Source organism: Myotis nattereri (genome assembly GCF_964212035.1).
Source record: "Myotis nattereri genome assembly, chromosome: 7".
NCBI classification, from domain to species: Eukaryota; Metazoa; Chordata; class Mammalia; order Chiroptera; family Vespertilionidae; genus Myotis; species Myotis nattereri.
In genome coordinates, this window is record NC_138082.1 from 43,378,551 (window position 1) to 43,392,389 (window position 13,839).

Below are 13,839 nucleotides of genomic sequence, written 5' to 3' on the forward strand. Positions count from 1 at the left end.
GAAATCAATTAAATTAATCAAATAAAATTAAAATTTTAATTCCTCAGCTACACTAGCTACTTTTCAAGGGCTCAGACGCTGCATGTAGCTGGTGGCTAGCATATTGGAGGGCACAGTCATTATCACAGAAACGTCTACTAGACCAGCGGTTCTCAACCTGTGGGTCGCGACCCCTTTGGGGTCGAACGACCCTTTCACAGGGGTCGCCTAAGACCATCGGAAAACACACATATAATTACATATTGTTTTTGTGATTAATCACTATGCTTTAATTATGTTCAATTTGTAACAATGAAAATATATCCTGCATATCAGATATTTACATTACGATTCATAACAGTAGCAACATTACAGTTATGAAGTAGCAACGAAAATAATTTTATGGCTGGGGGTCACCACAACATGAGGAACTGTATTAAAGGGTCGCGGCATTAGGAAGGTTGAGAACCACTGGCCTAGACAGTACTGCTCTAAAGTCTATATGCAGCAGTGGAACTGCTGAGCTGTAGAGTATGTATATCCTCAACTTTAATAGATATTTCCAAATTTCTTTCCACATCAGTAAGATTCTTCATTATAAAGCAACAGAAGGCCATTGCGGATTATTTCACCAAGAAATATATATATTTTTTGCCTGGCCAATATGGGTCAATGGTTGAGCGTCGACCCATAAACCAGGAGGTCAGGGTTCGATTCTGATCAGGGCACATGCCTGGGTTGCAGGCTTGATCCCCTGAGAGGGATATGCAGGAGGCAACTGATCAATGATTCTCTCTCGTCATTGATGTTTCTTTCTCTCCCTCTTCCATCCTCTCTCTGAAATCAATAAAAATATATTATTAAAAAAGAAATATATAATTTTAAAGAATAGCTCACAGAATCTTAGGAAGGGCTTGAGAACCAACTTGAAGATAAACTACCTAATGTCATGTCATGGAATTGATCTAATAATGACAATGCAACTCTACTTAAAGGCACAAGTACTGCCCCTTTTATTTCCAATATGACATATGCCCAATGCTGGTGCTTTTCCTAGAATTATAGTCATTGCTGCCTCCAGAGATTGTACTTAAGTGTCATCATTGCTTTCACCTTCATGACAGGGATCCTGCTGGGTACCTACATTTTAACACCATCTTCAGATTCAAAGTTGGAGCTGATGTATCTGTTTGGCAGACTAGGCCAAACACCTGCACCCCATATTTACAGAAGGCTTAGAAGGCAAAAGTCTCGTAATTTTTCATTTCTGGGATATGTGTAGGTTTTCAAACTTCCTAGCTATTTGCCTATTGGTATCAAAATAGATCTAAAATGTTTAATTCCCACCATAGCAAAGGACAGTTTCCCTTTTGCCACATAGTTTCTTACATGTGGTGTCATTTGGCATTTTAATGTTTGCCAAACTAATGATTGTGCAAAGATATCTCAATGTGATTTTAATCTGCATTTTCCTGATTAATAGTAAAGCTGAGCATCTTTTAATATGTTTCATTATCATTAGAGTTTGATCTATAAACTTTTTGTGTATGGTGTGAGGCATGTCTCAGTGTTGAAGTGAAGTCTTAGCAGAAAAGATTTAAAAGAATTAGAGAAATCTTTGGAGAAATGGTTGATGAAATTTTCCTGGAATTAAACTATAAATAAAAAGAAATTCATGCTTGGACATATCATGTAAAAATGCAAAAATATCAAAAACAAAGGTCTTGCCCTGGCCAGTGTGGTTCAGTTGGTTGAGCATCATCCCATGCACCAGGGGGTCACAGGATCAATTTCTGGTCAGGGCACATGTCCGGGTTGTGGGCTCGATCCCCAATAGGAGGGGTGCAAAAGGCAACTGTTCAGTGTTTCTCTCTCTCCCTCTCCTTTTCTCTCTCTCTAAAAAATTTTTTTTAAAACTTTAAAAAATATATTAAAATCAGCCTGAGAGTAAAGAAATAAGTTACAAAGGAATGACAAACTGATCGTAGATTTACCAGTATCTGTATCAATATCCAGAATGAAAGTCGGGAGACAATGTTTCTCTCAAATAGAGAGAGAGAGGGTGGGGGGGATAGCAAGAGTTGTGTAACCTACTAAATTATCTTTCAGGAATGAGATTTAAATATAATTTAGCAAAAACTGGGAGGGTTTACTACCAAAGACCTGCCCTAAAAGAACTTCTAAAAGAAGTACTTCAAGAACAATGAAAATGACTCCAGAATGATGATCTGAGATATGAGGAAAAATAGTAAGGAAATAAAATGGTCAAGATGTACACAATTACTATCTGTTTAAATAAAAACAATAATAATATCTAATTTGTGAAATTGGAAAAAGAAAAGAACAAAACTAAGATACTGGGCAATCAGCTGTATATCAGAGGGGGAAAGGGTATAATCCAAGTTAAGCAGTTCTAAGGACTTGTATTATTCCAAAGGCAATTAAGATAAGAATTGTGTAACTTTAGGCTTTGTTCAGTTATATATATAACATAAAGTCTATATCAGCAGAGGGAGGAGAACATGAACTAAAAGAAACACCCCTAAGGATAGACATATAAATGAAATGAAATAGAATTGAGAGTCCAGAGATTAACTCTTATATTAAATCGGCGTTGGTGATGGTTACCCAACTCTGTGAATATACTAAAAACTATCAACGTGTACACTTTGAGTGAGTGAATTGTATAGTATGTGAATTAAATTCCAATAAAACTGTTAAGAAATAAATAAAAGGAAAAGGAAATAGTAAACAAAATAGTTGGAGCCAATGCCATCAGGGCTCTTCCTTCGCCTCTTTTCTCTGTTCTTCTCCACATCTGCTGCAGATCTTTTTCAGCATCGCGAGGATTCAAGGCTAGCTATGTCTTCCAGTCTCCCACCTGCTTAATTCCACAATTAAAGGGGAATGAGGTTTCTCTTTCTAGATCCAGTCTGAAATATCCCTGTAAAAGGCTCTGATTGGTCCTACTGAAGTATTGTTCCCATTCTTTAAGCCAATACAAGTCCTTAGAACTACTCAACTTGAATTATACCTTTTCCTCTTCTCATAAACAGGCGGATTGTCCAATATTTTAGTTTTGACCTTCTCTTTTCCCAAACTCACAAATTAGTGGCCAAAGAGATGAAAGATTATGATTGGTCAAGTTTTAGCAGCTAGGGTAAGGTGGGGAAAGGCTGTTACCAGAAAGGGGAGTAGAGAACAAAAAGGAGGAAGGGGAGGGGGTGGGGGGAGGGGAAGGGGGAGGAGGAAGAGGAGGGGAAAAGAAGTCTACTTTAGGTATCCAGTTTGCCTATATCCTTAAATAATTTGTTTCTAACTCACAGCCAAGGGTCTTATTCAAAGGTTCCTAACCAAAACACTTGGCTCTGAATGATAATAGACTCCAGTTCACAAGACAACTTGTGAATGACCAGCTTGCTATCTTTTACAGGAACCTATTATAACCCTTGTGTTCAAATGGGGACTATTCCTGTTGGGTATTACAAAATATAAAAAGGTTACGCAACTGCATGATTTTTGTCTAACTTTAAGATGACATTTCTGTGACTGCTTCTAGCAACGACCAAGGCCAGAGTCCCTCTGATAAATTAACTTCCTTTTATACCCTCCTTATCATTTATGTACTTCAGAATTTACTTGTATTAATTCACTTCAATAAAAAAAAAATCTACCTTTTTTATTTAGCTTCACATTTCTTGTGCTTCTTAAAGTCAATTTTATCATCAGAACTTCTGAAATTGCCAAAGTACAAGGATGAATGTCAGAGTGTCAAGGGTTTTTAAATGAATTCTGACAAGACAGAAAAGGTCAAAGCAGATTTCTTCAACATGTTCAAATGTGGTCCTGGTTATAAAGATTTTTACAAGGAGTATTTAGGTTATTTCTTATAATGACTGCAGTATTCTGCTATACTTGATGGATTAAATTTTGCATGGAACACTCTTCTCTCTAGGGTCCTCAAGTTCTGCCTTGCTCATCTCCTCATCCTTTTGCCCCTACTGTAATGTCATCTTTGCAACAAGTCTTTCCAGGTTCCCCAAGATACAGCCAGTTGCTTCTTCTAATATCTTTCCCTACTCAGTGTTTACTTCCATTATTGCACTTACTACACTGTATTATAATTACCTGTTAATTTGTGCATCTCTGATTCTTTTTACTAAAGGACCAGCTTTTTTAGGTCAAAGATGGACCCTGGACTGAAGTACTCTAGAGACTAGCAAAGTGCCTACAAAAAGTAAGTATCTGCTATGCATTTGTTAAATTAAGGGACATGCTTCAAAACAATTGCCCTGTATTCCATAAAAATGTCAAGGTCATGAAATACTAAGAAATTACCCTATGATTCTGATCCTTATTGGATGCTGGAACAGAAAAAGAACATTAATGGGACAATTGACAAAATTGGAATAAAGTCAGTAGGTTAGTTCATGGCATTGTATAAATATTCATTTCCTGGTTTTGATCACTGTTGCTATGGTTTTATAAAATGTCAACATTTGGGAAGCTGGGTGAAAGCCATATGAGAATTCTTTGAATGACTTTTTGCAATCATTTTTATAATCCTGAAGGTTAAACATGTTAATAGGAAAAAAACATGCATGTGTTAACTCACAAATAAAAAGGAAAGGAGGGAGAGAAAATGGAAAGAAGGGGTAAGGGGAGAGAGAGTAGGAGTAAGAGGGGGAAAAGGCTAAAAGCTAGCTGGCTTTTGGAAGTATAGCTGGGTAATAAAAGGAAAAATTTGAGAGCTTTCTAACCATAGGTGCCTCAAATGTCATATTATTACCACATTCTTAGCAGTCTAATTAGGAAATGCTGTGCATGACCACAGCCTTATATAATTCTTTCTTTGCTGTTTACTCCTGAACTTTGACCATATGTTTAAAAATTATTCAGTTGGATTTAGCAAGTACCTACTGAGTGCCTGCTATGTGCCAGGTACAGTGATGAGCACTGAGGATAGAAGCAAATGTGGTAAGATATGTTCCTCGTCCTCAGAGAGGAACACAATCTACAGGGGAAATTGAAGCAAAAAGAAAATGAAGAATGGCAATACAGTGAGAAATGTCCAACTATTCCCACAAATACCAAATCAAGAGGCAACACCTGAGGGTATTATGCTAAGTGAAATAAGTCAGACAAATACCATATGATCTCACTTATATTAGGAATCTAGAAAAAAATAATTCACATATAAAGAATAGACTGGTGGTTTTCAGAGACAGAGGTTAAGGGTGGGCGAAATGGGTGAAGGGGAGTCAAAACATACAAACTTCCAGTTATAAAATAAGTAAGTCCTGGGAAATGTAATGCACAGCATGGTGACTATAGTTAATAGTACTGTACTGTATATTTGAAATTACTAAGAGAATAGATCTTAAAAGTTCTCATCACAAGAAAAATAAATTTGTAGCTGTGGTGATTTATGTTAACTAGACATATTGTGGTGGTCATTATGTAACATATACAGATATTCAAATATTGAATTATTATGTTGTATACCTGAAACTAATATAATGTTATATGTCAATTTTATCTCAATTTAAAAAAAAAAAAAAGAGTGCAAAACAGAAAGTGCTTACTTTCCTGGGAGAACAGAAGCGTCACAGAAGAGAGAATGTATAAGCTGGGTTTTGAAGAAGAGGGATTTACCAGTAGACAAAACTGGGAAGAACATTCTAAGCACAGAATGTGTAAGACCTCAGAAGTGGGAAACAGCAACATGAGTTAGCTCAGCATGGTTAAAGTGGAAAGCACCCCCAGAAGAATGGACTCTTTCTTGGTGGCTTTATTGGGATATAATTCACATATCATAAAATTCACCCATTTAAAAGGTACACTTCAGTGGTTTTTAGTATAGTCACAAAGCTGTACAACCATCATCACTGTCTAATTTTAGAACATTTCATCAGCACCCAAATGAAATACCACTCCCATTAGCAGTCACTTCCCATTCCCCACCTCCAGCCCTAAGCAACCACTAATCAAATTTACTTTCTCCCTCCACAGACTTGCCTATTCTGGACATTTCATATTATAAGTGGCTGTACCATTTTACATTTCCACCAGCAATTCCACAAAAATAGTTATTGTCTATCTTTTTATTATAGCCATCCTAGTGGGATGTTGTTTGTTAGCTTTCTAGGACTGCTGTAACAAATGACCACAAACTGGGTGACTTAAAACAACAGAAATTGATTCTTTCACAATTCTGGGGCCTGGAAATCTGAAATCAAAGTGTAAGCAAGATCATGCTCTCTGTAAAGGCTCTAAGTGAAGCACTGTTTTATACTTTCTCTTTGTTTCTTATGTTACCAGTAATCTTTAGCATTCCTTGGCTTATAGATGCATCACTTCAATCTCTGACTGTCATTACAGGGAGTTCTCCCCTGTATCTCTGTTTCTTCTCCAATCATATTGGATTAGGACACACCATCTTGACTTGACTACATCTTGTTACAAATACTATATTTCCAAGGAAAGTCATATTCACAGGTACTAGAGTTAAGACTTCAATATATCTTTTTGAGGGAACACAATTCAGCCCACAAGTGCTATTCCATTGTGGCTTTGATTCACATTTCCCTAATAGCTAATGATGTTTAGCATCTTTTCATGTGCTTATTGGACCATTTAACCCAAAATAAAATCCAACTATAAAAAGGCAGAGGGCTGTCACTTCTTATTTTTTTCTTGTCCATACATTCTTTCAGGCCTGGGTTCCCTTATACAATCCCAGCATAATCAATATGCTTTCTTTAAAAAAAAATAACATTTTTTTCAGATCTTGTCAATCAACAGGTTTTTCTTATACATCAATGGTTCTTTTTTTTGTTTCACTTTTTATATTTTTATCTTAAAGAGATCAAAAGTTTTTTGTCCAAAAACTAAGGTTTTAATGGAAAATGTTCAAAGATCTCCTCATAGCCCAGGTTTGATTATGGAACAAATAAAATAACATATATACTTTGATTCATAATCAATGTAATTGACTTATAATTCCAATGTGATTAGAATTCTATAGCAGAAACTCCCCTAATCCCAGTCTAAATTTATAAATAGGACTCTTCTGTATTTTAGAAGTCAAATCAGAGACTTCAGAAAACTGCAGATAAAAATTACAAGGGGTGGGAAGGGAACCTAGCTCAGAAACAGAGTGAAAACCTAAATAAAAAATTTTTAAAACATAAAGAAAAATAAATTTTGAATTAAAAATTTTTTTAATTTAAGTAAATAAATATGAAGAAAGCAAGAAAAAATGGTAATGACATCTACAAGTGAATAAGTACAGCTGATCCAAATCTGAGTTTTAAAGCATTTCATAGGTAAAGTCATTAGGAATGGCTTCCAGCTCACCAAAGAGAGTGTTTCTCCACATGCCAAATTACAACGCCAAGGCAGATCAAGGGAAAATAATCAGCCATTTGTTGATTATTTATTTTTTAATCATGTCCTCAAGCATCTACAGATGCAGGGAAGCATGTGGCCTCAGACTGAAGCTGTTTGCAAACAGCAGGATTGCCTGGCCCAAGAAATGGCGTTTGCTGTGAGGAAAGCTGCCCCTCTACCACCGTGTTGGGATAGCACCTACGGCCTGCTGAAATTGGCATAGCACATTCTCCATGGGCATACTGCCAGCCTAACAGATGGGCAGGAATGTAACCCTGCCAAAGAGCCTGTGTGTGCGGGGAGCTCACACCTGTGGTTAGACTCCTTTCCAAGGGGCTGCATCTACTTATGCTGCCCAGGAGATAAACGTATGACTTACCTGTCTTCAAATGGCATTAATGAATATGTAAAAATTTCTCCAAATTAGTGGTTACCTGGGTTAGCAGCACTGTTACCATTTGGGCTATTGCTAGAAATGCAAATTTTCAGGTCCCACCCAAGACCCAGTGAATCAGAAACTCTGGGGTGGGACCCAGCATTCAGGTTTACCAAACCCTCTAGTACCTAGCTCTGACATCTGAATCTGTTGAAGGAGTAACTATGGAACCATTCTAACGTGTGAACAGAAGAGGGCACAACAAAATCTAGGGAAATGGTGAGGCTGCAAACTGGGTTCAGTGCAGAGTCCCTGAGCCCTAGGAAGGCATGCTGACCTGGTGGTTTCGTTTAGGGTGACCCAACAAGCTCAGAAGTGTTTGGAAATGTTTGAAAACATGTCTGACTGTCCACAGCTAAGGAAGGTTACTGGTATTTATCCAGTGTTTTTATATTTCTTCAAATAAATGGAAACTAAAATGGCAATGGCACCCACATTGAGATCAAAGTCAGAAGAGGACCAGGCCCCAGTGTGATGACTGGGACATAAGAGAGGTCACCAGATAAGGACTTGAGAACAGAAACTAAGAATGAGCACCAAACTATAAACTGAGCCCCATGGAAGGGTGTTTATAAAGGAATACCCTTGAGGTAAACAACTGTGGAAGGAAAGAGATTATCTTTGTCTGGATAGCTTATAAACAAAAGAAATTTATTTCCCACAGTTCTAGACTAGAAGTCCAAGGTCAAGGCACCAGCATGGTCACATTTTCAGGTGAGGACCTCCTTGCTGTGTCCTCACATGGTAGAAGGGGTCTCTTTTATAAAAGCACTAATCCCACTCAAGAGAGCTCCACCCTCATGACCTAGCCACCTCCTGAAGCCCCCACCAGTTAACACCCATCACCTTAGGATTTTAACGTGTGAATTTGGGGGCAACCAAATATTCAGATCATAGCATTGATAGAAGCAAAATTGGCCAGAGGGAGAAATCAAGCTACATCAGCTGACTCTATGGAAAGTGCTAGAGCTAGAATGGCCCTTCAGTGTTGTCTCAAGTTGGATTAGATGTCAGTGTCTTTCTATACACCCCATGGATCAATCATTGGATATGGGCTGCCCTGGAAAGAGTATGACCTTGGCAAGGCCATTGTCCTTAGATAGGTAATTCCTGAAGTGGCTGGCAACTGAAGACTGACTGCTACAACACTCCTAATAGCTGGGTTAATAAGATCCATTGAAGGAGGATCTGAGTGGCATATAACAGGGATGGACAAAGTATGTAGAATAACATGGAATTCCAGTGGTCAGTGCCATGACACCATCTCCCAGGTGAGCTTTCAGCATGAATTCCCTGATCAAACACATCAGTTCCATGTCCAAAGTTTGGATGCTGGTCTCTAAAGTAGGATGCTGGTCTCTAAAGTAAAGTTCTCAGGACGATGCCCACTTAGCCTTACATGCAATGACCTAATAGAGGGGATTGGCCAATAAAGCCATGACACTTCTCCAGATTCTACAGCAAGATCTGGTTGTCACACTCCCTGTCCTTGCATGCTTGAGCCCAGAAGTAGACAGTTATAACATGTTCAACCTTTCAGTCAGTCCCACCTGTTGGTGTGCTAAAGAGAACTAAACATGGCTCTGTTTAGGTGCTGCTTCTCTCTCCTTTCATTAAATCTTGCCTGAACGAGATGAACAGCAGCCTTTTATATGAATTACATAGAAATTTAGTTGGCAGGAGTAGGCTTTTTAAAAATATGTTTTTTATCGATTTCAATAAAACAATATGTTTTTATCGATTTCAATAAAAAATATGTTTTTTATCGATTTCAATAAAAAAATATGCTTTTTATTGAGAGAGAGACAGAAACATCGATGAGAGAGAAACATCAATAGGCTGCCTCCTGCATGCCCTCTCCTGGGGATTGAGCCTGCAACCCAGGCATGTGCCCTGACTGGTATTAAACCAGCAACCTCCTGGTGCATGGGACAGCGCTCAACCAACTGAGCCACGCTAGCTGGTCAGGAGTGGGCTTTTTTTTTTTTCACATCCGAGAATTTTATTGGACACGGCTCTGGGCCTGGCAGGCCCAGCTCATGGCCCGCAGCTAGGGCTAGAGGACAGTGGTTCCATACAAAAAATCTCAGGGCACATGGCAACCCCACAAAGCGACACTCTAAAGATTATTATAGTTGGGAGACTGTAGGGCTGCTCCACAGACTTGCGAACAGGTCAAATCTTTATAAATAAACATCCAGTGAAAACGACAACTCGAATTCATCCCTATACACAGAGCACTCTAGAGCAGGTAAATGGGTGGGAGTGGCTAGAAGCCATCATCCTCACTGGTTGGGGACCTGGATGGGTGATGATGAGTGGGCCCAGATGTCCACGGCACGGGGTAGGAGTTGGCTTTTGATACCAGTTCTGGTTTATATAACTGGTTTATATAATTCAAGCCCTGCCTTGAATGTGTTTGCTTGGCTGCACATTTATCAATCCACCTAGTGCTGGTCAATCTATTTTTCCCAGGATCTGGACCGTGTCCCTGATTCCCACATGCTATCTGGGATCTTGTTTTCTTCTGAGCCAAAATGATATCACCATTGGGTATCACCAGCATAGCTGCTGTTCAGAGAATCTTGCAGCAGGATCCCAGCTCACCTTATCTGATACCTTAATTTGGATTTCGTTTGGACTTCATCCAGCTTCCTTGGAAACTGGCCAGGTCAGTCTCCCAAGCCCTTGCCTCATAAAGCCACAGTTTAGGGTCCAGGGTAACCACTGGCAAAATATACATTCTACGACACTTTGAAGCCTCTTAGAAAGCTGTTTCAAAAGTACAAGCGTCAGGAATCAGTGCAATAATACTTCTGCTAGCCAAATGGAGATGACAGATCTTAACCCACAATTTCTTTGGCTTCCTATCTTCTCAGATTTTAGTCTTCCCTTACAGATAGGGTTATTTTACTTTATACAACCAGGAAGCATTCCTCTGAACATAGCAACCCTTTTTCTAGAACATGGCAAAAGACCATAGCTCAACATCTCAGACTCCCTTGGGGCCTCCCAGTCAAGTTTGGTTTCCTGTCTGGTTTGCATTCCATCTGCAGTTGATTGACTGAACACAATAAATAGTCTACACTTTCCAGGCTATTTGGGATAACTCCAGCTCCCCCAAAACTCTGGGCAGTGGCTTTGTCACTTATGAGTTTGCTCTATAAATAATATATTAACTATTTAATGCCAATATTATCCATTCAAAGAGACAGAAGACTAAAGACTGGTTGCCCAGGGCTGCAGAGAGTGGACAATGGGGAGTTAGTATTTAATGGGTACAGAGTTTGGGATGATGATAAAGTTCTGCAGACAAATAGTGGTGATAGTGGCACAACAGTGTAAATGTACTTTATGCCCCTATACTGTATACTTAAAAATAGTTACAGTGGCAAACTTTGTTATATGCAGATTTTTTTAAACACTCTGGAGAGACTTTTTAAAAATATGTTTTTATTGATTTGAGAGAGAGAGAGGATGGGAGAGGGATTAAGAGATAGAAACATTGATAAACTGCCCTAGGTTCATGGGGTGATGGTTCAAACACTGAACCACACCAGCCAGGCTGGAGAGACTTTTAAAAAGACTCCTATTCTAGTTTCTTTGGTTGGAGGTGGAAATATATTTACTCAAGTTTCCACAAGTGAAGCTGTTTATTGTAAGACTCAGGATCTCATATCAATTAAAGAACAGGGAGCAGATTGGAGCAAAAACTGGAACTGTACCCAATAACTCTCTGGAGAAGAGGGTGACTCTTCTCTCAAATCTCCACAGTTTAAATCCAAACAAGGCTCAGTTTCTCCTTGTCTATGCTTCTCCTTACTTGTCTTCGTCTTTTTTTATTTTTTTATTGATTTCAAAGAGGAAGGAAGAGGGAGAGAGATAGAAACATCAATGATGAGAGAGAATCATCGATCTGCTGCTTCCTTCATGCCCCCTATTGGGGATCGAGCCCACAACCCAGGCATGTGCCTTGACCAGAATCAAACCCGAACCCTTCGGTCTGCAGGCCGATACTCTATCCACTGAGCCAAACCAACTAGGGCCTCACATGTCTCCTTGGTACTTCTCGCAACAAAGACTAGTCCCTCTACTTTATCTTTTCTTTTTTTTTCTTTTTTTAATATATTTTATTGATTTTTACAGAGAGGAAGGGAGAGGGATAGAGAGAAACATCGATGAGAGAGAAACATCAATCAGCTGCCTCCAGCACACCCCCTACTGGGGATGTGCCCGCAACCAAGGTGCATGCCCTTGACTGGAATTGAACCTGGGACCCTTCAGTCCGTAGGCTGATGCTCTATCCACTGAGCCAAACCGGTCAGTGCTCTACTTTATCTTTTCTCCTTCTCATAGCTTCTGCTCAATTATTGTCTTACCTTCTTCACAGTTTAGCTTCCTTGTAACCTAGCTTTGAACTTGACCTCTTTTCTACATTATACCCCTTCTATACATCCTTTCATATCAATCCCCACTGTTACCCACCTCATATTCTGTTTCCCAAATCAGGTACCCATGACTGAGAAATCAGTCTGAGTAGAGCTTTATGATCCAGGTGACCCCATAAGCTGCTCTCCAATCTATATTTTGGCTCAGTTTGCTGCAATCAGCCATGTGAAAGGTGGATTTATTAGGTATAAAACATGGCTGCCTTCATCTACCTCTTTAGCAGAGGTGGTAGGTATAAAATACACTGTGATAGCCATATCCTGTCCAACCTAAGTTTTAATATCATCACTCCTTATGCTCTAGAGCAGTGGTTCTCAACCTTCTGGCCCTTTAAATACAGTTCCTCATGTTGTGACCCAACCATAAAATTATTTTCGTTGCTACTTCATAACTGTAATGTTGCTACTGTTATGAATCGTAATGTAAATATCTGATATGCAGGATGGTCTCAGGCGACCCCTGTGAAAGAGTCGTTTGACCACCAAAGGGGTCGCGAACCACAGGTTGAGAACTGCTGCTCTAGAGAGTCTAGAATAATAACCCTTTCTAGGAAGAGTTGCAGCAACTACATCTGTGTCAATGACATCTTTGACATCAGTGTATTTCAGGAGAATCTCTACTTTCTTTCTTTTTTTAATATATTTTATTGATTTTTTACAGAGAGGAAGGGAGAGAGAGATAGAGTTAGAAACATCGATGAGAGAGAAACATCGATCAGCTGCCTCCTGCACATCTCCCACTGGGGATGTGCCCGCAACCCAGGTACATGCCCTTGACCGGAATCGAATCTGGGACCTTTCAGTCCGCAGGCCGACGCTCTATCCACTGAGCCAAACCGGTTTCGGCAGCTTTCTGATGATGCTAAAGACCAAATGACTATTCCACTGATGACACCAGCAACTGTTTTCTGTGCTCTAGGGAGATTATATATATATATATATATATATATATATATATATATATATATATATATACCAATGTCAGAGAGCATGCCTCTGGTATGAAAACACGCAGGATCAACTTAAAACACTTAGCTTGATTTTATGGAACATTTTTTACCCCTGTTGGTTACTCATTATGTTCCTAATTTTGGCATAGTTTAAATCCAAAAAGTCCTGTGGACAAATGTATGCTTTTTAATCGGCAAATTATTTTTAGTTCCCGGTCATTAAATCCTAATAATGTAACTAGGACATTTGGCCTCTAGCAAATGCACTAATTAATAATGTTTTAAATAGCACATAGTGGTTTTTTGTGTGGGCAACATGCTAACTAAGATATTCCCAAACTTAAAGCTATAGGAAGTTATTCCTTGAGACATCAGATCTGGCTGAATTCTGTAGAACTCACTGAATACATCAGCTGGCTCAACTCCAGCTCTGCAGGACCTTAAGCTTCTGGCAGGAGAACAGGCAAAATAGCTGCATTGTGGGTGCCCCCAAGTGGGTACATGTTGATGTGCACGCTGAGGATTTTCTGGCCAGCTCCTCCAGCATTAGCCTGTGAAGTGTTTATAAGAATGCAAAAAAGCTATTATATAAGAGGTGATGCATTTTTCAGCATTCACCTCTTATATAATATCA